The sequence below is a fragment of the Sus scrofa genome, chromosome 1 (assembly GCF_054392235.1).
Source record: "Sus scrofa isolate SSC_HxYL_T2T_F1_AM1 chromosome 1, Sscrofa_HxYL_maternal_Yorkshire_Landrace_v2.0, whole genome shotgun sequence".
Lineage (NCBI taxonomy): Eukaryota > Metazoa > Chordata > Mammalia > Artiodactyla > Suidae > Sus > Sus scrofa.
Window position 1 is genome coordinate 152,090,582 of NC_139383.1, and position 23,414 is coordinate 152,113,995.

A 23,414-nucleotide genomic window follows, 5' to 3' on the forward strand; every position below is an offset into this window, starting at 1 on the left:
GGGCACCCAACACTCCCCCTCACGGTGCTCTGCGCACACTGGCCCAGGACCTCTGGCCCTCCTGCACTTCTCTCGACCCCAGTCCGCGGCCGACTCGGCACCGCCCAGGGCCACCTGGCGCCCCACCGCCTCCACGTCTCTGGGAACTGCCGCAGGGGCTCCAGGGTTCTCGATGACCACCAAGGACTCTGCGAGGGACAGGCACTGGCAGCCCCGCCGACCCCGTGAAGGCCCAGGCCAAGGCGTCCGACCCCGCCCAAACGGCCATCTCGGCAAGGCCCCCCGGCCGGCCTCCTCTCTCCCCACCAGAACCTGGGTCGGCAGTCCCGCCGAGGCCAAGGCCCCCGCTGCTCACCCGCAACCTACAGACACCCTCTGCGCCCGACACCGCGGGCAGGACCCCGCGGAGGCCTCAAGGAGGCAGCCGCAGGCCTCAGAGCCCAGCGGCGCTCACACACACCGCAGGCAGCCCACCCCACACTGGGCCTGCCACTCCCAAGGCTTTCCCGCCGGGCACCGGGGCCCCGGGGCCACCGGAGGCCTTCCTGCCCACACCTGCGCCCCAGGGCTGCACGCACCCAAGGGAGCCAAGGCAACGGGACCCTCCCCCGACGGCCCCTGTGGGAGCCACGTGCCGGACCTCAGTTTGCGATGAGGAGACGGTAGTGAGTTCTCACTCATTTTGTTCAGATTTTCCAAGGAATGCGTTTGTGGGTGTCATCATCGATCCGAGCACGGGCACACCCGCGGGACGGCCACCGCCACAGCCCCCACCGCCGGGACGGCCAGCCAGCTCCCTCCTGGCCGCGGCCCGCAGGCTCCCGAGCCCAACCGCGGGCAAGCAGGTCAGCTCCACCCCCGGGAGCAGAGGGTGCGGGTCCGGGCGCCACACACCGCCCCCTGGGGGCTACCTTGGCGCAGGCCACTGCCGCTTACCATCGCCTACCAGGTGGCCATCGATCCCGCCACCGGCCGCACGCCAACACGCCTCCCACCGGCAGGAGGGACTGGCCTTCCCGGGGTCGCTCCCGACAGGCTCCGGCTTCCGCTCCCCGCGCTGGCCTCCGTCTCTCCGCCGCAGCAGCTGGGTGAGGGCGACAACGGACACGCGCAAGCACGCCTCAGCAAGGGGCCAGGCTGCCCAAGGCACAGGGGCCGTGCCCCCCACCGCCCAGGGCCTGTGGGCAGCCTGGCTGCCACCTGTCCCTGGCCTCCCCCCTCTCACTGGGTGCCAGCAGCCAAAGGGCCACACGAGTGGCCAGCACTGCCCCTTCCCTGGGGCGCCACAGCGCGACGCGGGCTGCCGCCGCCTCGCCACACCCTTCCCCCAGGAACCGCGCCTCCCTCAGGCTCCCTAAGGCCCTGCCCACCCGCACCCCTCCCAGCTTCAGAAGAGTCCACCCCAACCCCGAGTCCGATTCCGCCCCCAGGCCCACCCTGGGGCTCTCCCTCTCACCCCGATGGGAAAACACCCTCGCTCCGGCCACCGACACTGCCTGCCCACGCAGGGAGAGACACACGCGGCCCAGAGTGCTCTGCAGGAGCCTCACCTCAGGACCGCTGACGTGCCCCTGGGGGCAAGGTCTCCGCCCCGAGAGCGGCTCCGCGGGCCCTGGACCCGGGGCGCCCATGGGCACACCTGCACTCCACCCCTGCTATCCCCAGCACGCTCTCAGGACCCCGGGCAAAACACAGACCCTTCTGCTGGACCCTCCGGGACCCCAAGGGCCCTGGAGCCTGTGCGAGACCCCGCAGGGCCGCACCTCGCCCTGACCGCCAATGGCCAGGGGCGTCCCCTGCCGCCAGGCTGTGGGCTCGGGTCGCTCGCCCTTCACCCTCCAGGCCCGCCACACCAGGCCCCCTGGCGCGCGGGACCTGGGTCCCTCAGGCAGGTCTCCCCGGGGCACTCTGGGGAAACCGGAGGCCTGCCTGCCCCAAACCCCGCCCCACGGCTGCCGCCTGTCCACCGGACACAACGCAACCCGCACAGACCGCCTGCCGCCGGGCGCCCGGAGCCTGCCACCAGTTGGGCGCTCGGGCCCCACGCAAGGCACACGCCACAGCCCCGCCGCCAGCACCGGAAGGCCCGCCGGGCCCCATGGCACCCTCTCCTTTGCGTGGCACACCCATGCACACCCAGGCCTCCCTAACTCCAGCACCAGCATCTCCACGGGAGACGCACTAGACCCTGCGCCCAGCGGGACCCTCGCACCGAAACTCACGCCCTCACGCCCCTTCCGCCGCCACCTGCCCCCTTTCCTCCACAGCAGACTCCCTCCTTGCCACCAGCTCCCGCCCGGCACCAGCTCGGCTGGGCTCCAGTCCGCAGGCGTGGCTAGCTCTGCTGGGTATCAACCTCACACTGCCTCCCACTGCGCAACTCCCTGTCCTCCCTCCCCGGGAACACGGCCTCAGCCAGGGCAGGGGCGCCGCACGGCCTCAATGCCCAGCCCCGTGTGTGGACACCTTAGCGGCCCCGGGAGCTGGCCGCGGGCTCACACTTCTATGCCCCGCCGGCACCCATGACCGGCCGGGGCACAGGCACCCAGCTCCCATTCACGTGCCCGGGACCCCTCCATCCTGCCTTCCACGCGCCGCCCAAATCTCTGAGGATATCCCACATCATAGCCCAGGCCGCCCTGAAGGCACTGCCGCCCCGGGCACCCAACACTCCCCCTCACGGTGCTCTGCGCACACTGGCCCAGGACCTCTGGCCCTCCTGCACTTCTCTCGACCCCAGTCCGCGGCCGACTCGGCACCGCCCAGGGCCACCTGGCGCCCCACCGCCTCCACGTCTCTGGGAAATGCCGCAGGGGCTCCAGGGTTCTCGATGACCACCAAGGACTCTGCGAGGGACAGGCACTGGCAGCCCCGCCGACCCCGTGAAGGCCCAGGCCAAGGCGTCCGACCCCGCCCAAACGGCCATCTCGGCAAGGCCCCCCCGGCCGGCCTCCTCTCTCCCCACCAGAACCTGGGTCGGCAGTCCCGCCGAGGCCAAGGCCCCCGCTGCTCACCCGCAACCTACAGACACCCTCTGCGCCCGACACCGCGGGCAGGACCCCGCGGAGGCCTCAAGGAGGCAGCCGCAGGCCTCAGAGCCCAGCGGCGCTCACACACACCGCAGGCAGCCCACCCCACACTGGGCCTGCCACTCCCAAGGCTTTCCCGCCGGGCACCGGGGCCCCGGGGCCACCGGAGGCCTGCCTGCCCCCACCTGCGCCCCAGGGCTGCACGCACCCAAGGGAGCCAAGGCAACGGGACCCTCCCCCGACGGCCCCTGTGGGAGCCACGTGCCGGACCTCAGTTTGCGATGAGGAGACGGTAGTGAGTTCTCACTCATTTTGTTCAGATTTTCCAAGGAATGCGTTTGTGGGTGTCATCATCGATCCGAGCACGGGCACACCCGCGGGACGGCCACCGCCACAGCCCCCACCGCCGGGACGGCCAGCCAGCTCCCTCCTGGCCGCGGCCCGCAGGCTCCCGAGCCCAACCGCGGGCAAGCAGGTCAGCTCCACCCCCGGGAGCAGAGGGTGCGGGTCCGGGCGCCACACACCGCCCCCCGGGGGCTACCTTGGCGCAGGCCACTGCCGCTTACCATCGCCTACCAGGTGGCCATCGATCCCGCCACCGGCCGCACGCCAACACGCCTCCCACCGGCAGGAGGGACTGGCCTTCCCGGGGTCGCTCCCGACAGGCTCCGGCTTCCGCTCCCCGCGCTGGCCTCCGTCTCTCCGCCGCAGCAGCTGGGTGAGGGCGACAAGGGACACGTGCAAGCACGCCTCAGCAAGGGGCCCAGTTGCCCAAGGCACAGGGGCCGTGCCCCCCACCGCCCAGGGCCTGTGGGCAGCCTGGCTGCCACCTGTCCCTGGCCTCCCCCCTCTCACTGGGTGCCAGCAGCCAAAGGGCCACACGAGTGGCCAGCACTGCCCCTTCGCTGGGGCGCCACAGCGCGACGCGGGCTGCCGCCGCCTCGCCACACCCTTCCCCCAGGAACCGCGCCTCCCTCAGGCTCCCTAAGGCCCTGCCCACCCGCACCCCTCCCAGCTTCAGAAGAGTCCACCCCAACCCCGAGTCCGATTCCGCCCCCAGGCCCACCCTGGGGCTCTCCCTCTCACCCCGATGGGAAAACACCCTCGCTCCGGCCACCGACACTGCCTGCCCACGCAGGGAGAGACACACGCGGCCCAGAGTGCTCTGCAGGAGCCTCACCTCAGGACCGCTGACGTGCCCCTGGGGGCAAGGTCTCCGCCCTGAGAGCGGCTCCAAGGGCTCTGGACCCGGGGCGCCCATGGGCACACCTGCACTCCACCCCTGCTATCCCCAGCACGCTCTCAGGACCCCGGGCAAAACACAGACCCATCTGCTGGACCCTCCGGGACCCCAAGGGCCCTGGAGCCTGTGCGAGACCCCGCAGGGCCGCACCTCGCCCTGACCGCCAATGGCCAGGGGCGTCCCCTGCCGCCAGGCTGTGGGCTCGGGTCGCTCGCCCTTCACCCTCCAGGCCCGCCACACCAGGCCCCCTGGCGCGCGGGACCTGGGTCCCTCAGGCAGGTCTCCCCGGGGCACTCTGGGGACACCGGAGGCCTGCCTGCCCCAAACCCCGCCCCACGGCTGCCGCCTGTCCACCGGACACAACGCAACCCGCACAGACCGCCTGCCGCCGGGCGCCCGGAGCCTGCCACCAGTTGGGCGCTCGGGCCCCACGCAAGGCACACGCCACAGCCCCGCCGCCAGCACCGGAAGGCCCGCCGGGCCCCATGGCACCCTCTCCTTTGCGTGGCACAACCATGCACACCCAGGCCTCCCTAACTCCAGCACCAGCATCTCCACGGGAGACGCACCAGACCCTGGGCCCAGCGGGACCCTCGCACCGAACCTCACGCCCCTTCCGCCGCCACCTGCCCCCTTTCCTCCACAGCAGACTCCCTCCTTGCCACCAGCTCCCGCCCGGCACCAGCTCGGCTGGGCTCCAGTCCGCAGGCGTGGCTAGTTCTGCTGGGTATCAACCTCACACTGCCTCCCACTGCGCAACTCCCTGTCCTCCCTCCCCGGGAACACGGCCTCAGCCAGGGCAGGGGCGCCGCACGGCCTCAATGCCCAGCCCCGTGTGTGGACACCTTAGCGGCCCCGGAAGCTGGCCGCGGGCTCACACTTCGATGCCCCGCCGGCACCCATGACCGGCCAGGGCACAGGCACCCAGCTCCCATTCACGTGCCCGGGACCCCTCCGTCCTGCCTTCCATGCGCCGCCCAAATCTCTGAGGATATCCCACATCATAGCCCAGGCCGCCCTGAAGGCACTGCCGCCCCGGGCACCCAACACTCCCCCTCACGGTGCTCTGCGCACACTGGCCCAGGACCTCTGGCCCTCCTGCACTTCTCTCGACCCCAGTCCGCGGCCGACTCGGCACCGCCCAGGGCCACCTGGCGCCCCACCGCCTCCACGTCTCTGGGAAATGCCGCAGGGGCTCCAGGGTTCTCGATGACCACCAAGGACTCTGCGAGGGAAAGGCACTGGCAGCCCCGCCGACCCCGTGAAGGCCCAGGCCAAGGCGTCCGACCCCACCCAAACGGCCATCTCGGCAAGGCCCCCCGGCCTGCCTCCTCTCTCCCCACCAGAACCTGGGTCGGCAGTCCCGCCGAGGCCAAGGCCCCCGCTGCTCACCCGCAACCTACAGACACCCTCTGCGCCCGACACCGCGGGCAGGACCCCGCGGAGGCCTCAAGGAGGCAGCCGCAGGCCTCAGAGCCCAGCGGCGCTCACACACACCGCAGGCAGCCCACCCCACACTGGGCCTGCCACTCCCAAGGCTTTCCCGCCGGGCACCGGGGCCCCGGGGCCACCGGAGGCCTGCCTGCCCCCACCTGCGCCCCAGGGCTGCACGCACCCAAGGGAGCCAAGGCAACGGGACCCTCCCCCGACGGCCCCTGTGGGAGCCACGTGCCGGACCTCAGTTTGCGATGAGGAGACGGTAGTGAGTTCTCACTCATTTTGTTCAGATTTTCCAAGGAATGCGTTTGTGGGTGTCATCATCGATCCGAGCACGGGCACACCCGCGGGACGGCCACCGCCACAGCCCCCACCGCCGGGACGGCCAGCCAGCTCCCTCCTGGCCGCGGCCCGCAGGCTCCCGAGCCCAACCGCGGGCAAGCAGGTCAGCTCCACCCCCGGGAGCAGAGGGTGCGGGTCCGGGCGCCACACACCGCCCCCCGGGGGCTACCTTGGCGCAGGCCACTGCCGCTTACCATCGCCTACCAGGTGGCCATCGATCCCGCCACCGGCCGCACGCCAACACGCCTCCCACCGGCAGGAGGGACTGGCCTTCCCGGGGTCGCTCCCGACAGGCTCCGGCTTCCGCTCCCCGCGCTGGCCTCCGTCTCTCCGCCGCAGCAGCTGGGTGAGGGCGACAACGGACACGCGCAAGCACGCCTCAGCAAGGGGCCAGGCTGCCCAAGGCACAGGGGCCGGGCCCCCCAAGGCCCAGGGCCTGTGGGCAGCCTGGCTGCCACCTGTCCCTGGCCTCCCCCCTCTCACTGGGTGCCAGCAGCCAAAGGGCCACACCAGTGGCCAGCACTGCCCCTTCCCTGGGGCGCCACAGTGCGACGCGGGCTGCCGCCGCCTCGCCACACCCTTCCCCCAGGAACCGCGCCTCCCTCAGGCTCCCTAAGGCCCTGCCCACCCGCACCCCTCCCAGCTTCAGAAGAGTCCACCCCAACCCCGAGTCCGATTCCGCCCCCAGGCCCACCCTGGGGCTCTCCCTCTCACCCCGATGGGAAAACACCCTCGCTCCGGCCACCGACACTGCCTGCCCACGCAGGGAGAGACACACGCGGCCCAGAGTGCTCTGCAGGAGCCTCACCTCAGGACCGCTGACGTGCCCCTGGGGGCAAGGTCTCCGCCCCGAGAGCGGCTCCGCGGGCCCTGGACCCGGGGCGCCCATGGGCACACCTGCACTCCACCCCTGCTATCCCCAGCACGCTCTCAGGACCCCGGGCAAAACACAGACCCTTCTGCTGGACCCTCCGGGACCCCAAGGGCCCTGGAGCCTGGGCGAGACCCCGCAGGGCCGCACCTCGCCCTGACCGCCAATGGCCAGGGGCGTCCCCTGCCGCCAGGCTGTGGGCTCGGGTCGCTCGCCCTTCACCCTCCAGGCCCGCCACACCAGGCCCCCTGGCGCGCGGGACCTGGGTCCCTCAGGCAGGTCTCCCCGGGGCACTCTGGGGACACCGGAGGCCTGCCTGCCCCAAACCCCGCCCCACGGCTGCCGCCTGTCCACTGGACACAACGCAACCCGCACAGACCGTGTGTCGCCGGGCGCCCGGAGCCTGCCACCAGTTGGGCGCCCGGAGCCTGCCACCAGTTGGGCGCTCGGGCCCCACGCAAGGCACACGCCACAGCCCCGCCGCCAGCACCGGAAGGCCCGCCGGGCCCCATGGGACCCTCTTCTTTGCGTGCCACACCCATGCACACCCAGGCCTCCCTAACTCCAGCACAAGCATCTCCACGGGAAACGCACTAGACCCTGGGCCCAGCGGCACCCTCGCACCGAACCTCACGCCCCTTCCGCCGCCACCTGCCCCCTTTCCTCCACAGCAGACTCCCTCCTTGCCACCAGCTCCCGCCCGGCACCAGCTCGGCTGGGCTCCAGTCCGCAGGCGTGGCTAGCTCTGCTGGGTATCAACCTCACACTGCCTCCCACTGCGCAACTCCCTGTCCTCCCTCCCCGGGAACACGGCCTCAGCCAGGGCAGGGGCGCCGCACGGCCTCAATGCCCAGCCCCGTGTGTGGACACCTTAGCGGCCCCGGGAGCTGTCCGCGGGCTCACACTTCTATGCCCCGCCGGCACCCATGACCGGCCAGGGCACAGGCACCCAGCTCCCATTCACGTGCCCGGGACCCCTCCGTCCTGCCTTCCACGCGCCGCCCAAATCTCTGAGGATATCCCACATCATAGCCCAGGCCGCCCTGAAGGCACTGCCGCCCCGGGCACCCAACACTCCCCCTCACGGTGCTCTGCGCACACTGGCCCAGGACCTCTGGCCCTCCTGCACTTCTCTCGACCCCAGTCCGCGGCCGACTCGGCACCGCCCAGGGCCACCTGGCGCCCCACCGCCTCCACGTCTCTGGGAAATGCCGCAGGGGCTCCAGGGTTCTCGATGACCACCAAGGACTCTGCGAGGGAAAGGCACTGGCAGCCCCGCCGACCCCGTGAAGGCCCAGGCCAAGGCGTCCGACCCCGCCCAAACGGCCATCTCGGCAAGGCCCCCCGGCCTGCCTCCTCTCTCCCCACCAGAACCTGGGTCGGCAGTCCCGCCGAGGCCAAGGCCCCCGCTGCTCACCCGCAACCTACAGACACCCTCTGCGCCCGACACCGCGGGCAGGACCCCGCGGAGGCCTCAAGGAGGCAGCCGCAGGCCTCAGAGCCCAGCGGCGCTCACACACACCGCAGGCAGCCCACCCCACACCGGGCCTGCCACTCCCAAGGCTTTCCCGCCGGGCACCGGGGCCCCGGGGCCACCGGAGGCCTGCCTGCCCCCACCTGCGCCCCAGGGCTGCACGCACCCAAGGGAGCCAAGGCAACGGGACCCTCCCCCGACGGCCCCTGTGGGAGCCACGTGCCGGACCTCAGTTTGCGATGAGGAGACGGTAGTGAGTTCTCACTCATTTTGTTCAGATTTTCCAAGGAATGCGTTTGTGGGTGTCATCACCGATCCGAGCACGGGCACACCCGCGGGACGGCCACCGCCACAGCCCCCACCGCCGGGACGGCCAGCCAGCTCCCTCCTGGCCGCGGCCCGCAGGCTCCCGAGCCCAACCGCGGGCAAGCAGGTCAGCTCCACCCCCGGGAGCAGAGGGTGCGGGTCCGGGCGCCACACACCGCCCCCCGGGGGCTACCTTGGCGCAGGCCACTGCCGCTTACCATCGCCTACCAGGTGGCCATCGATCCCGCCACCGGCCGCACGCCAACACGCCTCCCACCGGCAGGAGGGACTGGCCTTCCCGGGGTCGCTCCCGACAGGCTCCGGCTTCCGCTCCCCGCGCTGGCCTCCGTCTCTCCGCCGCAGCAGCTGGGTGAGGGCGACAACGGACACGCGCAAGCACGCCTCAGCAAGGGGCCCAGTTGCCCAAGGCACAGGGGCCGTGCCCCCCACCGCCCAGGGCCTGTGGGCAGCCTGGCTGCCACCTGTCCCTGGCCTCCCCCCTCTCACTGGGTGCCAGCAGCCAAAGGGCCACACGAGTGGCCAGCACTGCCCCTTCCCTGGGGCGCCACAGCGCGACGCGGGCTGCCGCCGCCTCGCCACACCCTTCCCCCAGGAACCGCGCCTCCCTCAGGCTCCCTAAGGCCCTGCCCACCCGCACCCCTCCCAGCTTCAGAAGAGTCCACCCCAACCCCGAGTCCGATTCCGCCCCCAGGCCCACCCTGGGGCTCTCCCTCTCACCCCGATGGGAAAACACCCTCGCTCCGGCCACCGACACTGCCTGCCCACGCAGGGAGAGACACACGCGGCCCAGAGTGCTCTGCAGGAGCCTCACCTCAGGACCGCTGACGTGCCCCTGGGGGCAAGGTCTCCGCCCCGAGAGCGGCTCCGCGGGCCCTGGACCCGGGGCGCCCATGGGCACACCTGCACTCCACCCCTGCTATCCCCAGCACGCTCTCAGGACCCCGGGCAAAACACAGACCCTTCTGCTGGACCCTCCGGGACCCCAAGGGCCCTGGAGCCTGTGCGAGACCCCGCAGGGCCGCACCTCGCCCTGACCGCCAATGGCCAGGGGCGTCCCCTGCCGCCAGGCTGTGGGCTCGGGTCGCTCGCCCTTCACCCTCCAGGCCCGCCACACCAGGCCCCCTGGCGCGCGGGACCTGGGTCCCTCAGGCAGGTCTCCCCGGGGCACTCTGGGGACACCGGAGGCCTGCCTGCCCCAAACCCCGCCCCACGGCTGCCGCCTGTCCACCGGACACAACGCAACCCGCACAGACCGCCTGCCGCCGGGCGCCCGGAGCCTGCCACCAGTTGGGCGCTCGGGCCCCACGCAAGGCACACGCCACAGCCCCGCCGCCAGCACCGGAAGGCCCGCCGGGCCCCATGGGACCCTCTCCTTTGCGTGCCACACCCATGCACACCCAGGCCTCCCTAACTCCAGCACAAGCATCTCCACGGGAAACGCACTAGACCCTGGGCCCAGCGGGACCCTCGCACCGAACCTCACGCCCCTTCCGCCGCCACCTGCCCCCTTTCCTCCACAGCAGACTCCCTCCTTGCCACCAGCTCCCGCCTGGAACCAGCTCGGCTGGGCTCCAGTCCGCAGGCGTGGCTAGCTCTGCTGGGTATCAACCTCACACTGCCTCCCACTGCGCAACTCCCTGTCCTCCCTCCCCGGGAACACGGCCTCAGCCAGGGCAGGGGCGCCGCACGGCCTCAATGCCCAGCCCCGTGTGTGGACACCTTAGCGGCCCCGGGAGCTGGCCGCGGGCTCACACTTCTATGCCCCGCCGGCACCCATGACCGGCCAGGGCACAGGCACCCAGCTCCCATTCACGTGCCCGGGACCCCTCCGTCCTGCCTTCCACGCGCCGCCCAAATCTCTGAGGATATCCCACATCATAGCCCAGGCCGCCCTGAAGGCACTGCCGCCCCGGGCACCCAACACTCCCCCTCACGGTGCTCTGCGCACACTGGCCCAGGACCTCTGGCCCTCCTGCACTTCTCTCGACCCCAGTCCGCGGCCGACTCGGCACCGCCCAGGGCAACCTGGCGCCCCACCGCCTCCACTTCTCTGGGAAATGCCGCAGGGGCTCCAGGGTTCTCGATGACCACCAAGGACTCTGCGAGGGAAAGGCACTGGCAGCCCCGCCGACCCCGTGAAGGCCCAGGCCAAGGCGTCCGACCCCGCCCAAACGGCCATCTCGGCAAGGCCCCCCGGCCGGCCTCCTCTCTCCCCACCAGAACCTGGGTCGGCAGTCCCGCCGAGGCCAAGGCCCCCGCTGCTCACCCGCAACCTACAGACACCCTCTGCGCCCGACACCGCGGGCAGGACCCCGCGGAGTCCTCAAGGAGGCAGCCGCAGGCCTCAGAGCCCAGCGGCGCTCACACACACCGCAGGCAGCCCACCCCACACTGGGCCTGCCACTCCCAAGGCTTTGCCGCCCGGCACCGGGGGCCCCGGGGCCCCGGGGCTGCCCTCGAGGAGGCCAGCCCCAAGGCTCCTCTCCCCATGGCCCTCCGGGGCCACCGGAGGCCTGCCTGCCCCCACCTGCGCCCCAGGGCTGCACGCACCCAAGGGAGCCAAGGCAACGGGACCCTCCCCCGACGGCCCCTGTGGGAGCCACGTGCCGGACCTCAGTTTGCGATGAGGAGACGGTAGTGAGTTCTCACTCATTTTGTTCAGATTTTCCAAGGAATGCGTTTGTGGGTGTCATCATCGATCCGAGCACGGGCACACCCGCGGGACGGCCACCGCCACAGCCCCCACCGCCGGGACGGCCAGCCAGCTCCCTCCTGGCCGCGGCCCGCAGGCTCCCGAGCCCAACCGCGGGCAAGCAGGTCAGCTCCACCCCCGGGAGCAGAGGGTGCGGGTCCGGGCGCCACACACCGCCCCCCGGGGGCTACCTTGGCGCAGGCCACTGCCGCTTACCATCGCCTACCAGGTGGCCATCGATCCCGCCACCGGCCGCACGCCAACACGCCTCCCACCGGCAGGAGGGACTGGCCTTCCCGGGGTCGCTCCCGACAGGCTCCGGCTTCCGCTCCCCGCGCTGGCCTCCGTCTCTCCGCCGCAGCAGCTGGGTGAGGGCGACAACGGACACGCGCAAGCACGCCTCAGCAAGGGGCCAGGCTGCCCAAGGCACAGGGGCCGGGCCCCCCACCGCCCAGGGCCTGTGGGCAGCCTGGCTGCCACCTGTCCCTGGCCTCCCCCCTCTCACTGGGTGCCAGCAGCCAAAGGGCCACACGAGTGGCCAGCACTGCCCCTTCCCTGGGGCGCCACAGCGCGACACGGGCTGCCGCCGCCTCGCCACACCCTTCCCCCAGGAACCGCGCCTCCCTCAGGCTCCCTAAGGCCCTGCCCACCCGCACCCCTCCCAGCTTCAGAAGAGTCCACCCCAACCCCCAGTCCGATTCCGCCCCCAGGCCCACCCTGGGGCTCTCCCTCTCACCCCGATGGGAAAACACCCTCGCTCCGGCCACCGACACTGCCTGCCCACGCAGGGAGAGACACACTCGGCCCAGAGTGCTCTGCAGGAGCCTCACCTCAGGACCGCTGACGTGCCCCTGGGGGCAAGGTCTCCGCCCCGAGAGCGGCTCCGCGGGCTCTGGACCCGGGGCGCCCATGGGCACACCTGCACTCCACCCCTGCTATCCCCAGCACGCTCTCAGGACCCCGGGCAAAACACAGACCCTTCTGCTGGACCCTCCGGGACCCCAAGGGCCCTGGAGCCTGTGCGAGACCCCGCAGGGCCGCACCTCGCCCTGACCGCCAATGGCCAGGGGCGTCCCCTGCCGCCAGGCTGTGGGCTCGGGTCGCTCGCCCTTCACCCTCCAGGCCCGCCACACCAGGCCCCCTGGCGCGCGGGACCTGGGTCCCTCAGGCAGGTCTCCCCGGGGCACTCTGGGGACACCGGAGGCCTGCCTGCCCCAAACCCCGCCCCACGGCTGCCGCCTGTCCACCGGACACAACGCAACCCGCAAAGACCGCCTGCCGCCGGGCGCCCGGAGCCTGCCACCAGTTGGGCGCTCGGGCCCCACGCAAGGCACACGCCACAGCCCCGCCGCCAGCACCGGAAGGCCCGCCGGGCCCCATGGGACCCTCTCCTTTGCGTGGCACACCCATGCACACCCAGGCCTCCCTAACTCCAGCACCAGCATCTCCACGGGAGAGGCACCAGACCCTGGGCCCAGCGGCACCCTCGCACCGAAACTCACGCCCTCACGCCCCTTCCGCCGCCACCTGCCCCCTTTCCTCCACAGCAGACTCCCTCCTTGCCACCAGCTCCCGCCCGGCACCAGCTCGGCTGGGCTCCAGTCCGCAGGCGTGGCTAGCTCTGCTGGGTATCAACCTCACACTGCCTCCCACTGCGCAACTCCCTGTCCTCCCTCCCCAGGAACACGGCCTCAGCCAGGGCAGGGGCGCCGCACGGCCTCAATGCCCAGCCCCGTGTGTGGACACCTTAGCGGCCCCGGGAGCTGGCCGCGGGCTCACACTTCTATGGCCCGCCGGCACCCATGACCGGCCAGGGCACAGGCACCCAGCTCCCATTCACGTGCCCGGGACCCCTCCGTCCTGCCTTCCACGCGCCGCCCAAATCTCTGAGGATATCCCACATCATAGCCCAGGCCGCCCTGAAGGCACTGCCGCCCCGGGCACCCAACACTCCCCCTCACGGTGCTCTGCGCACACTGGCCCAGGACCTCTGGCCCTCCTGCACTTCTCTCGACCCCAGTCCGCGGCCGACTCGGCCCCGCCCAGGGCCACCTGGCGCCCCACCGCCTCCACGTCTCTGGGAAATGCCGCAGGGGCTCCAGGGTTCTCGATGACCACCAAGGACTCTGCGAGGGAAAGGCACTGGCAGCCCCGCCGACCCCGTGAAGGCCCAGGCCAAGGCGTCCGACCCCGCCCAAACGGCCATCTCGGCAAGGCCCCCCGGCCTGCCTCCTCTCTCCCCACCAGAACCTGGGTCGGCAGTCCCGCCGAGGCCAAGGCCCCCGCTGCTCACCCGCAACCTACAGACACCCTCTGCGCCCGACACCGCGGGCAGGACCCCGCGGAGGCCTCACGGAGGCAGCCGCAGGCCTGAGAGCCCAGCGGCGCTCACACACACCGCAGGCAGCCCACCCCACACTGGGCCTGCCACTCCCAAGGCTTTCCCGCCCGGCACCGGGGGCCCCGGGGCCCCGGGGCTGCCCTCGAGGAGGCCAGCCCCAAGGCTCCTGTCCCCATGGCCCTCTGGGGCCACCGGAGGCCTGCCTGCCCCCACCTGCGCCCCAGGGCTGCACGCACCCAAGGGAGCCAAGGCAACGGGACCCTCCCCCGACGTCCCCTGTGGGAGCCACGTGCCGGACCTCAGTTTGCGATGAGGAGACGGTAGTGAGTTCTCACTCATTTTGTTCAGATTTTCCAAGGAATGCGTTTGTGGGTGTCATCATCGATCCGAGCACGGGCACACCCGCGGGACGGCCACCGCCACAGCCCCCACCGCCGGGACGGCCAGCCAGCTCCCTCCTGGCCGCGGCCCGAAGGCTCCCGAGCCCAACCACGGGCAAGCAGGTCAGCTCCACCCCCGGGAGCAGAGGGTGCGGGTCCGGGCGCCACACACCGCCCCCCGGGGGCTACCTTGGCGCAGGCCACTGCCGCTTACCATCGCCTACCAGGTGGCCATCGATCCCGCCACCGGCCGCACGCTAACACGCCTCCCACCGGCAGGAGGGACTGGCCTTCCCGGGGTCGCTCCCGACAGGCTCCGGCTTCCGCTCCCCGCGCTGGCCTCCGTCTCTCCGCCGCAGCAGCTGGGTGAGGGCGACAACGGACACACGCAAGCACACCTCAGCAAGGGGCCAGGCTGCCCAAGGCACAGGGGCCGGGCCCCCCACCGCCCAGGGCCTGTGGGCAGCCTGGCTGCCACCTGTCCCTGGCCTCCCCCCTCTCACTGGGTGCCAGCAGCCAAAGGGCCACACGAGTGGCCAGCACTGCCCCTTCGCTGGGGCGCCACAGCGCGACGCGGGCTGCCGCCGCCTTGCCACACCCTTCCCCCAGGAACCGCGCCTCCCTCAGGCTCCCTAAGGCCCTGCCCACCCGCACCCCTCCCAGCTTCAGAAGAGTCCACCCCAACCCCGAGTCCGATTCCGCCCCCAGGCCCACCCTGGGGCTCTCCCTCTCACCCCGATGGGAAAACACCCTCGCTCCGGCCACCGACACTGCCTGCCCACGCAGGGAGAGACACACGCGGCCCAGAGTGCTCTGCAGGAGCCTCAGCTCAGGACCGCTGACGTGCCCCTGGGGGCAAGGTCTCCGCCCCGAGAGCGGCTCCGCGGGCCCTGGACCCGGGGCGCCCATGGGCACACCTGCACTCCACCCCTGCTATCCCCAGCACGCTCTCAGGACCCCGGGCAAAACACAGACCCTTCTGCTGGACCCTCCGGGACCCCAAGGGCCCTGGAGCCTGTGCGAGACCCCGCAGGGCCGCACCTCGCCCTGACCGCCAATGGCCAGGGGCGTCCCCTGCCGCCAGGCTGTGGGCTCGGGTCGCTCGCCCTTCACCCTCCAGGCCCGCCACACCAGGCCCCCTGGCGCGCGGGACCTGGGTCCCTCAGGCAGGTCTCCCCGGGGCACTGTGGGGACACCGGAGACCTGCCTGCCCCAAACCCCGCCCCACGGCTGCCGCCTGTCCACCGGACACAACGCAACCCGCACAGACCGCCTGCCGCCGGGCGCCCGGAGCCTGCCACCAGTTGGGCGCTCGGGCCCCACGCAAGGCACACGCCACAGCCCCGCCGCCAGCACCGGAAGGCCCGCCGGGCCCCATGGCACCCTCTCCTTTGCGTGGCACACCCATGCACACCCAGGCCTCCCTAACTCCAGCACCAGCATCTCCACGGGAGACGCACCAGACCCTGGGCCCAGCGGGACCCTCGCACCGAAACTCACGCCCCTTCCGCCGCCACCTGCCCCCTTTCCTCCACAGCAGACTCCCTCCTTGCCACCAGCTCCCGCCCGGCACCAGCTCGGCTGGGCTCCAGTCCGCAGGCGTGGCTAGCTCTGCTGGGTATCAACCTCACACTGCCTCCCACTGCGCAACTCCCTGTCCTCCCTCCCCGGGAACACGGCCTCAGCAAGGGCAGGGGCGCCGCACGGCCTCAATGCCCAGCCCCTTGTGTGGACACCTTAGCGGCCCCGGGAGCTGGCCGCGGGCTCACACTTCTCTGCCCCGCCGGCACCCATGACCGGCCAGGGCACAGGCACCCAGCTCCCATTCACGTGCCCGGGACCCCTCCGTCCTGCCTTCCACGCGCCGCCCAAATCTCTGAGGATATCCCACATCATAGCCCAGGCCGCCCTGAAGGCACTGCCGCCCCGGGCACCCAACACTCCCCCTCACGGTGCTCTGCGCACACTGGCCCAGGACCTCTGGCCCTCCTGCACTTCTCTCGACCCCAGTCCGAGGCCGACTCGGCCCCGCCCAGGGCCACCTGGCGCCCCACCGCCTCCACGTCTCTAGGAAATGCCGCAGGGGCTCCAGGGTTCTCGATGACCACCAAGGACTCTGCGAGGGACAGGCACTGGCAGCCCCACCGACCCCGTGAAGGCCCAGGCCAAGGCGTCCGACCCCGCCCAAACGGCCATCTCGGCAAGGCCCCCCGGCCTGCCTCCTCTCTCCCCACCAGAACCTGGGTCGGCAGTCCCGCCGAGGCCAAGGCCCCCGCTGCTCACCCGCAACCTACAGACACCCTCTGCGCCCGACACCGCGGGCAGGACCCCGCGGAGGCCTCAAGGAGGCAGCCGCAGGCCTGAGAGCCCAGCGGCGCTCACACACACCGCAGGCAGCCCACCCCACACTGGGCCTGCCACTCCCAAGGCTTTCCCGTCGGGCACCGGGGCCCCGGGGCCCCGGGGCTGCACTCGAGGAGGCCAGCCCCAAGGCTCCTCTCCCCATGGCCCTCCGGGGCCACCGGAGGCCTGCCTGCCCCCACCTGCGCCCCAGGGCTGCACGCACCCAAGGGAGCCAAGGCAACGGGACCCTCCCCCGACGGCCCCTGTGGGAGCCACGTGCCGGACCTCAGTTTGCGATGAGGAGACGGTAGTGAGTTCTCACTCATTTTGTTCAGATTTTCCAAGGAATGCGTTTGTGGGTGTCATCATCGATCCGAGCACGGGCACACCCGCGGGACGGCCACCGCCACAGCCCCCACCGCCGGGACGGCCAGCCAGCTCCCTCCTGGCCGCGGCCCGCAGGCTCCCGAGCCCAACCGCGGGCAAGCAGGTCAGCTCCACCCCCGGGAGCAGAGGGTGCGGGTCCGGGCGCCACACACCGCCCCCCGGGGGCTACCTTGGCGCAGGCCACTGCCGCTTACCATCGCCTACCAGGTGGCCATCGATCCCGCCACCGGCCGCACGCCAACACGCCTCCCACCGGCAGGAGGGACTGGCCTTCCCGGGGTCGCTCCCGACAGGCTCCGGCTTCCGCTCCCCGCGCTGGCCTCCGTCTCTCCGCCGCAGCAGCTGGGTGAGGGCGACAACGGACACGCGCAAGCACGCCTCAGCAAGGGGCCAGGCTGCCCAAGGCACAGGGGCCGGGCCCCCCACCGCCCAGGGCCTGTGGGCAGCCTGGCTGCCACCTGTCCCTGGCCTCCCCCCTCTCACTGGGTGCCAGCAGCCAAAGGGCCACACGAGTGGCCAGCACTGCCCCTTCCCTGGGGCGCCACAGCGCGACACGGGCTGCCGCCGCCTCGCCACACCCTTCCCCCAGGAACCGCGCCTCCCTCAGGCTCCCTAAGGCCCTGCCCACCCGCACCCCTCCCAGCTTCAGAAGAGTCCACCCCAACCCCCAGTCCGATTCCGCCCCCAGGCCCACCCTGGGGCTCTCCCTCTCACCCCGATGGGAAAACACCCTCGCTCCGGCCACCGACACTGCCTGCCCACGCAGGGAGAGACACACTCGGCCCAGAGTGCTCTGCAGGAGCCTCACCTCAGGACCGCTGACGTGCCCCTGGGGGCAAGGTCTCCGCCCCGAGAGCGGCTCCGCGGGCTCTGGACCCGGGGCGCCCATGGGCACACCTGCACTCCACCCCTGCTATCCCCAGCACGCTCTCAGGACCCCGGGCAAAACACAGACCCTTCTGCTGGACCCTCCGGGACCCCAAGGGCCCTGGAGCCTGTGCGAGACCCCGCAGGGCCGCACCTCGCCCTGACCGCCAATGGCCAGGGGCGTCCCCTGCCGCCAGGCTGTGGGCTCGGGTCGCTCGCCCTTCACCCTCCAGGCCCGCCACACCAGGCCCCCTGGCGCGCGGGACCTGGGTCCCTCAGGCAGGTCTCCCCGGGGCACTCTGGGGACACCGGAGGCCTGCCTGCCCCAAACCCCGCCCCACGGCTGCCGCCTGTCCACCGGACACAACGCAACCCGCAAAGACCGCCTGCCGCCGGGCGCCCGGAGCCTGCCACCAGTTGGGCGCTCGGGCCCCACGCAAGGCACACGCCACAGCCCCGCCGCCAGCACCGGAAGGCCCGCCGGGCCCCATGGGACCCTCTCCTTTGCGTGGCACACCCATGCACACCCAGGCCTCCCTAACTCCAGCACCAGCATCTCCACGGGAGAGGCACCAGACCCTGGGCCCAGCGGGACCCTCGCACCGAAACTCACGCCCTCACGCCCCTTCCGCCGCCACCTGCCCCCTTTCCTCCACAGCAGACTCCCTCCTTGCCACCAGCTCCCGCCCGGCACCAGCTCGGCTGGGCTCCAGTCCGCAGGCGTGGCTAGCTCTGCTGGGTATCAACCTCACACTGCCTCCCACTGCGCAACTCCCTGTCCTCCCTCCCCAGGAACACGGCCTCAGCCAGGGCAGGGGCGCCGCACGGCCTCAATGCCCAGCCCCGTGTGTGGACACCTTAGCGGCCCCGGGAGCTGGCCGCGGGCTCACACTTCTATGGCCCGCCGGCACCCATGACCGGCCAGGGCACAGGCACCCAGCTCCCATTCACGTGCCCGGGACCCCTCCGTCCTGCCTTCCACGCGCCGCCCAAATCTCTGAGGATATCCCACATCATAGCCCAGGCCGCCCTGAAGGCACTGCCGCCCCGGGCACCCAACACTCCCCCTCACGGTGCTCTGCGCACACTGGCCCAGGACCTCTGGCCCTCCTGCACTTCTCTCGACCCCAGTCCGCGGCCGACTCGGCCCCGCCCAGGGCCACCTGGCGCCCCACCGCCTCCACGTCTCTGGGAAATGCCGCAGGGGCTCCAGGGTTCTCGATGACCACCAAGGACTCTGCGAGGGAAAGGCACTGGCAGCCCTGCCGACCCCGTGAAGGCCCAGGCCAAGGCGTCCGACCCCGCCCAAACGGCCATCTCGGCAAGGCCCCCCGGCCTGCCTCCTCTCTCCCCACCAGAACCTGGGTCGGCAGTCCCGCCGAGGCCAAGGCCCCCGCTGCTCACCCGCAACCTACAGACACCCTCTGCGCCCGACACCGCGGGCAGGACCCCGCGGAGGCCTCACGGAGGCAGCCGCAGGCCTGAGAGCCCAGCGGCGCTCACACACACCGCAGGCAGCCCACCCCACACTGGGCCTGCCACTCCCAAGGCTTTCCCGCCCGGCACCGGGGGCCCCGGGGCCCCGGGGCTGCCCTCGAGGAGGCCAGCCCCAAGGCTCCTGTCCCCATGGCCCTCTGGGGCCACCGGAGGCCTGCCTGCCCCCACCTGCGCCCCAGGGCTGCACGCACCCAAGGGAGCCAAGGCAACGGGACCCTCCCCCGACGTCCCCTGTGGGAGCCACGTGCCGGACCTCAGTTTGCGATGAGGAGACGGTAGTGAGTTCTCACTCATTTTGTTCAGATTTTCCAAGGAATGCGTTTGTGGGTGTCATCATCGATCCGAGCACGGGCACACCCGCGGGACGGCCACCGCCACAGCCCCCACCGCCGGGACGGCCAGCCAGCTCCCTCCTGGCCGCGGCCCGAAGGCTCCCGAGCCCAACCACGGGCAAGCAGGTCAGCTCCACCCCCGGGAGCAGAGGGTGCGGGTCCGGGCGCCACACACCGCCCCCCGGGGGCTACCTTGGCGCAGGCCACTGCCGCTTACCATCGCCTACCAGGTGGCCATCGATCCCGCCACCGGCCGCACGCTAACACGCCTCCCACCGGCAGGAGGGACTGGCCTTCCCGGGGTCGCTCCCGACAGGCTCCGGCTTCCGCTCCCCGCGCTGGCCTCCGTCTCTCCGCCGCAGCAGCTGGGTGAGGGCGACAACGGACACACGCAAGCACACCTCAGCAAGGGGCCAGGCTGCCCAAGGCACAGGGGCCGGGCCCCCCACCGCCCAGGGCCTGTGGGCAGCCTGGCTGCCACCTGTCCCTGGCCTCCCCCCTCTCACTGGGTGCCAGCAGCCAAAGGGCCACACGAGTGGCCAGCACTGCCCCTTCGCTGGGGCGCCACAGCGCGACGCGGGCTGCCGCCGCCTTGCCACACCCTTCCCCCAGGAACCGCGCCTCCCTCAGGCTCCCTAAGGCCCTGCCCACCCGCACCCCTCCCAGCTTCAGAAGAGTCCACCCCAACCCCGAGTCCGATTCCGCCCCCAGGCCCACCCTGGGGCTCTCCCTCTCACCCCGATGGGAAAACACCCTCGCTCCGGCCACCGACACTGCCTGCCCACGCAGGGAGAGACACACGCGGCCCAGAGTGCTCTGCAGGAGCCTCAGCTCAGGACCGCTGACGTGCCCCTGGGGGCAAGGTCTCCGCCCCGAGAGCGGCTCCGCGGGCCCTGGACCCGGGGCGCCCATGGGCACACCTGCACTCCACCCCTGCTATCCCCAGCACGCTCTCAGGACCCCGGGCAAAACACAGACCCTTCTGCTGGACCCTCCGGGACCCCAAGGGCCCTGGAGCCTGTGCGAGACCCCGCAGGGCCGCACCTCGCCCTGACCGCCAATGGCCAGGGGCGTCCCCTGCCGCCAGGCTGTGGGCTCGGGTCGCTCGCCCTTCACCCTCCAGGCCCGCCACACCAGGCCCCCTGGCGCGCGGGACCTGGGTCCCTCAGGCAGGTCTCCCCGGGGCACTGTGGGGACACCGGAGACCTGCCTGCCCCAAACCCCGCCCCACGGCTGCCGCCTGTCCACCGGACACAACGCAACCCGCACAGACCGCCTGCCGCCGGGCGCCCGGAGCCTGCCACCAGTTGGGCGCTCGGGCCCCACGCAAGGCACACGCCACAGCCCCGCCGCCAGCACCGGAAGGCCCGCCGGGCCCCATGGCACCCTCTCCTTTGCGTGGCACACCCATGCACACCCAGGCCTCCCTAACTCCAGCACCAGCATCTCCACGGGAGACGCACCAGACCCTGGGCCCAGCGGGACCCTCGCACCGAAACTCACGCCCCTTCCGCCGCCACCTGCCCCCTTTCCTCCACAGCAGACTCCCTCCTTGCCACCAGCTCCCGCCCGGCACCAGCTCGGCTGGGCTCCAGTCCGCAGGCGTGGCTAGCTCTGCTGGGTATCAACCTCACACTGCCTCCCACTGCGCAACTCCCTGTCCTCCCTCCCCGGGAACACGGCCTCAGCAAGGGCAGGGGCGCCGCACGGCCTCAATGCCCAGCCCCTTGTGTGGACACCTTAGCGGCCCCGGGAGCTGGCCGCGGGCTCACACTTCTCTGCCCCGCCGGCACCCATGACCGGCCAGGGCACAGGCACCCAGCTCCCATTCACGTGCCCGGGACCCCTCCGTCCTGCCTTCCACGCGCCGCCCAAATCTCTGAGGATATCCCACATCATAGCCCAGGCCGCCCTGAAGGCACTGCCGCCCCGGGCACCCAACACTCCCCCTCACGGTGCTCTGCGCACACTGGCCCAGGACCTCTGGCCCTCCTGCACTTCTCTCGACCCCAGTCCGAGGCCGACTCGGCCCCGCCCAGGGCCACCTGGCGCCCCACCGCCTCCACCTCTCTGGGAAATGCCGCAGGGGCTCCAGGGTTCTCGATGACCACCAAGGACTCTGCGAGGGACAGGCACTGGCAGCCCCACCGACCCCGTGAAGGCCCAGGCCAAGGCGTCCGACCCCGCCCAAACGGCCATCTCGGCAAGGCCCCCCGGCCTGCCTCCTCTCTCCCCACCAGAACCTGGGTCGGCAGTCCCGCCGAGGCCAAGGCCCCCGCTGCTCACCCGCAACCTACAGACACCCTCTGCGCCCGACACCGCGGGCAGGACCCCGCGGAGGCCTCAAGGAGGCAGCCGCAGGCCTGAGAGCCCAGCGGCGCTCACACACACCGCAGGCAGCCCACCCCACACTGGGCCTGCCACTCCCAAGGCTTTGCCGCCGGGCACCGGGGGCCCCGGGGCCCCGGGGCTGCCCTCGAGGAGGCCAGCCCCAAGGCTGCTCTCCCCATGGCCCTCCGGGGCCACCGGAGGCCTGCCTGCCCCCACCTGCGCCCCAGGGCTGCACGCACCCAAGGGAGCCAAGGCAACGGGACCCTCCCCCGACGTCCCCTGTGGGAGCCACGTGCCGGACCTCAGTTTGCGATGAGGAGACGGTAGTGAGTTCTCACTCATTTTGTTCAGATTTTCCAAGGAATGCGTTTGTGGGTGTCATCATCGATCCGAGCACGGGCACACGCGCGGGACGGCCACCGCCACAGCCCCCACCGCCGGGACGGCCAGCCAGCTCCCTCCTGGCCGCGGCCCGCAGGCTCCCGAGCCCAACCGCGGGCAAGCAGGTCAGCTCCACCTCCGGGAGCAGAGGGTGCGGGTCCGGGCGCCACACACCGCCCCCCGGGGGCTACCTTGGCGCAGGCCACTGCCGCTTACCATCGCCTACCAGGTGGCCATCGATCCCGCCACCGGCCGCACGCCAACACGCCTCCCTCCGGCAGGAGGGACTGGCCTTCCCGGGGTCGCTCCCGACAGGCTCCGGCTTCCGCTCCCCGCGCTGGCCTCCGTCTCTCCGCCGCAGCAGCTGGGTGAGGGCGACAACGGACACGCGCAAGCACGCCTCAGCAAGGGGCCAGGCTGCCCAAGGCACAGGGGCCGTGCCCCCCACCGCCCAGGGCCTGTGGGCAGCCTGGCTGCCACCTGTCCCTGGCCTCCCCCCTCTCACTGGGTGCCAGCAGCCAAAGGGCCACACGAGTGGCCAGCACTGCCCCTTCCCTGGGGCGCCACAGCGCGACACGGGCTGCCGCCGCCTCGCCACACCCTTCCCCCAGGAACCGCGCCTCCCTCAGGCTCCCTAAGGCCCTGCCCACCCGCACCCCTCCCAGCTTCAGAAGAGTCCACCCCAACCCCCAGTCCGATTCCGCCCCCAGGCCCACCCTGGGGCTCTCCCTCTCACCCCGATGGGAAAACACCCTCGCTCCGGCCACCGACACTGCCTGCCCACGCAGGGAGAGACACACGCGGCCCAGAGTGCTCTGCAGGAGCCTCACCTCAGGACCGCTGACGTGCCCCTGGGGGCAAGGTCTCCGCCCCGAGAGCGGCTCCGCGGGCTCTGGACCCGGGGCGCCCATGGGCACACCTGCACTCCACCCCTGCTATCCCCAGCACGCTCTCAGGACCCCGGGCAAAACACAGACCCTTCTGCTGGACCCTCCGGGACCCCAAGGGCCCTGGAGCCTGTGCGAGACCCCGCAGGGCCGCACCTCGCCCTGACCGCCAATGGCCAGGGGCGTCCCCTGCCTCCAGGCTGTGGGCTCGGGTCGCTCGCCCTTCACCCTCCAGGCCCGCCACACCAGGCCC

At 72.0% G+C, this 23,414-nt stretch overlaps 9 non-coding genes across 9 annotated transcripts; all 9 read right to left on the reverse strand.

The window, feature by feature from the left end:
• Positions 1-636: 636 nt before the first annotated feature.
• LOC146406700 (small nucleolar RNA SNORD116) lies at positions 637-730 on the reverse strand. The gene has a single exon (XR_014834047.1). It is a non-coding gene; the product is annotated as a small nucleolar RNA SNORD116 (small nucleolar RNA).
• A 2,565-nt stretch (positions 731-3,295) lies between these two features.
• On the reverse strand, positions 3,296-3,389 carry LOC146406701 (small nucleolar RNA SNORD116). The gene has a single exon (XR_014834052.1). It is a non-coding gene; the product is annotated as a small nucleolar RNA SNORD116 (small nucleolar RNA).
• Positions 3,390-5,945: 2,556 nt separating this feature from the next.
• On the reverse strand, positions 5,946-6,039 carry LOC146406702 (small nucleolar RNA SNORD116). The gene has a single exon (XR_014834056.1). It is a non-coding gene; the product is annotated as a small nucleolar RNA SNORD116 (small nucleolar RNA).
• Positions 6,040-8,620: 2,581 nt separating this feature from the next.
• Positions 8,621-8,714, reverse strand: LOC146406703 (small nucleolar RNA SNORD116). The gene has a single exon (XR_014834478.1). It is a non-coding gene; the product is annotated as a small nucleolar RNA SNORD116 (small nucleolar RNA).
• Positions 8,715-11,331: 2,617 nt separating this feature from the next.
• Positions 11,332-11,425, reverse strand: LOC146406704 (small nucleolar RNA SNORD116). Its single transcript, XR_014834063.1, has one exon. It is a non-coding gene; the product is annotated as a small nucleolar RNA SNORD116 (small nucleolar RNA).
• Positions 11,426-14,050: 2,625 nt separating this feature from the next.
• LOC146406705 (small nucleolar RNA SNORD116) lies at positions 14,051-14,144 on the reverse strand. The gene has a single exon (XR_014834074.1). It is a non-coding gene; the product is annotated as a small nucleolar RNA SNORD116 (small nucleolar RNA).
• A 2,616-nt stretch (positions 14,145-16,760) lies between these two features.
• LOC146406706 (small nucleolar RNA SNORD116) lies at positions 16,761-16,854 on the reverse strand. The gene has a single exon (XR_014834083.1). It is a non-coding gene; the product is annotated as a small nucleolar RNA SNORD116 (small nucleolar RNA).
• Positions 16,855-19,479: 2,625 nt separating this feature from the next.
• LOC146406707 (small nucleolar RNA SNORD116) lies at positions 19,480-19,573 on the reverse strand. The gene has a single exon (XR_014834087.1). It is a non-coding gene; the product is annotated as a small nucleolar RNA SNORD116 (small nucleolar RNA).
• Positions 19,574-22,190: 2,617 nt separating this feature from the next.
• Positions 22,191-22,284, reverse strand: LOC146406708 (small nucleolar RNA SNORD116). The gene has a single exon (XR_014834093.1). It is a non-coding gene; the product is annotated as a small nucleolar RNA SNORD116 (small nucleolar RNA).
• Between the last annotated feature and the right edge of the window lie 1,130 nt (positions 22,285-23,414).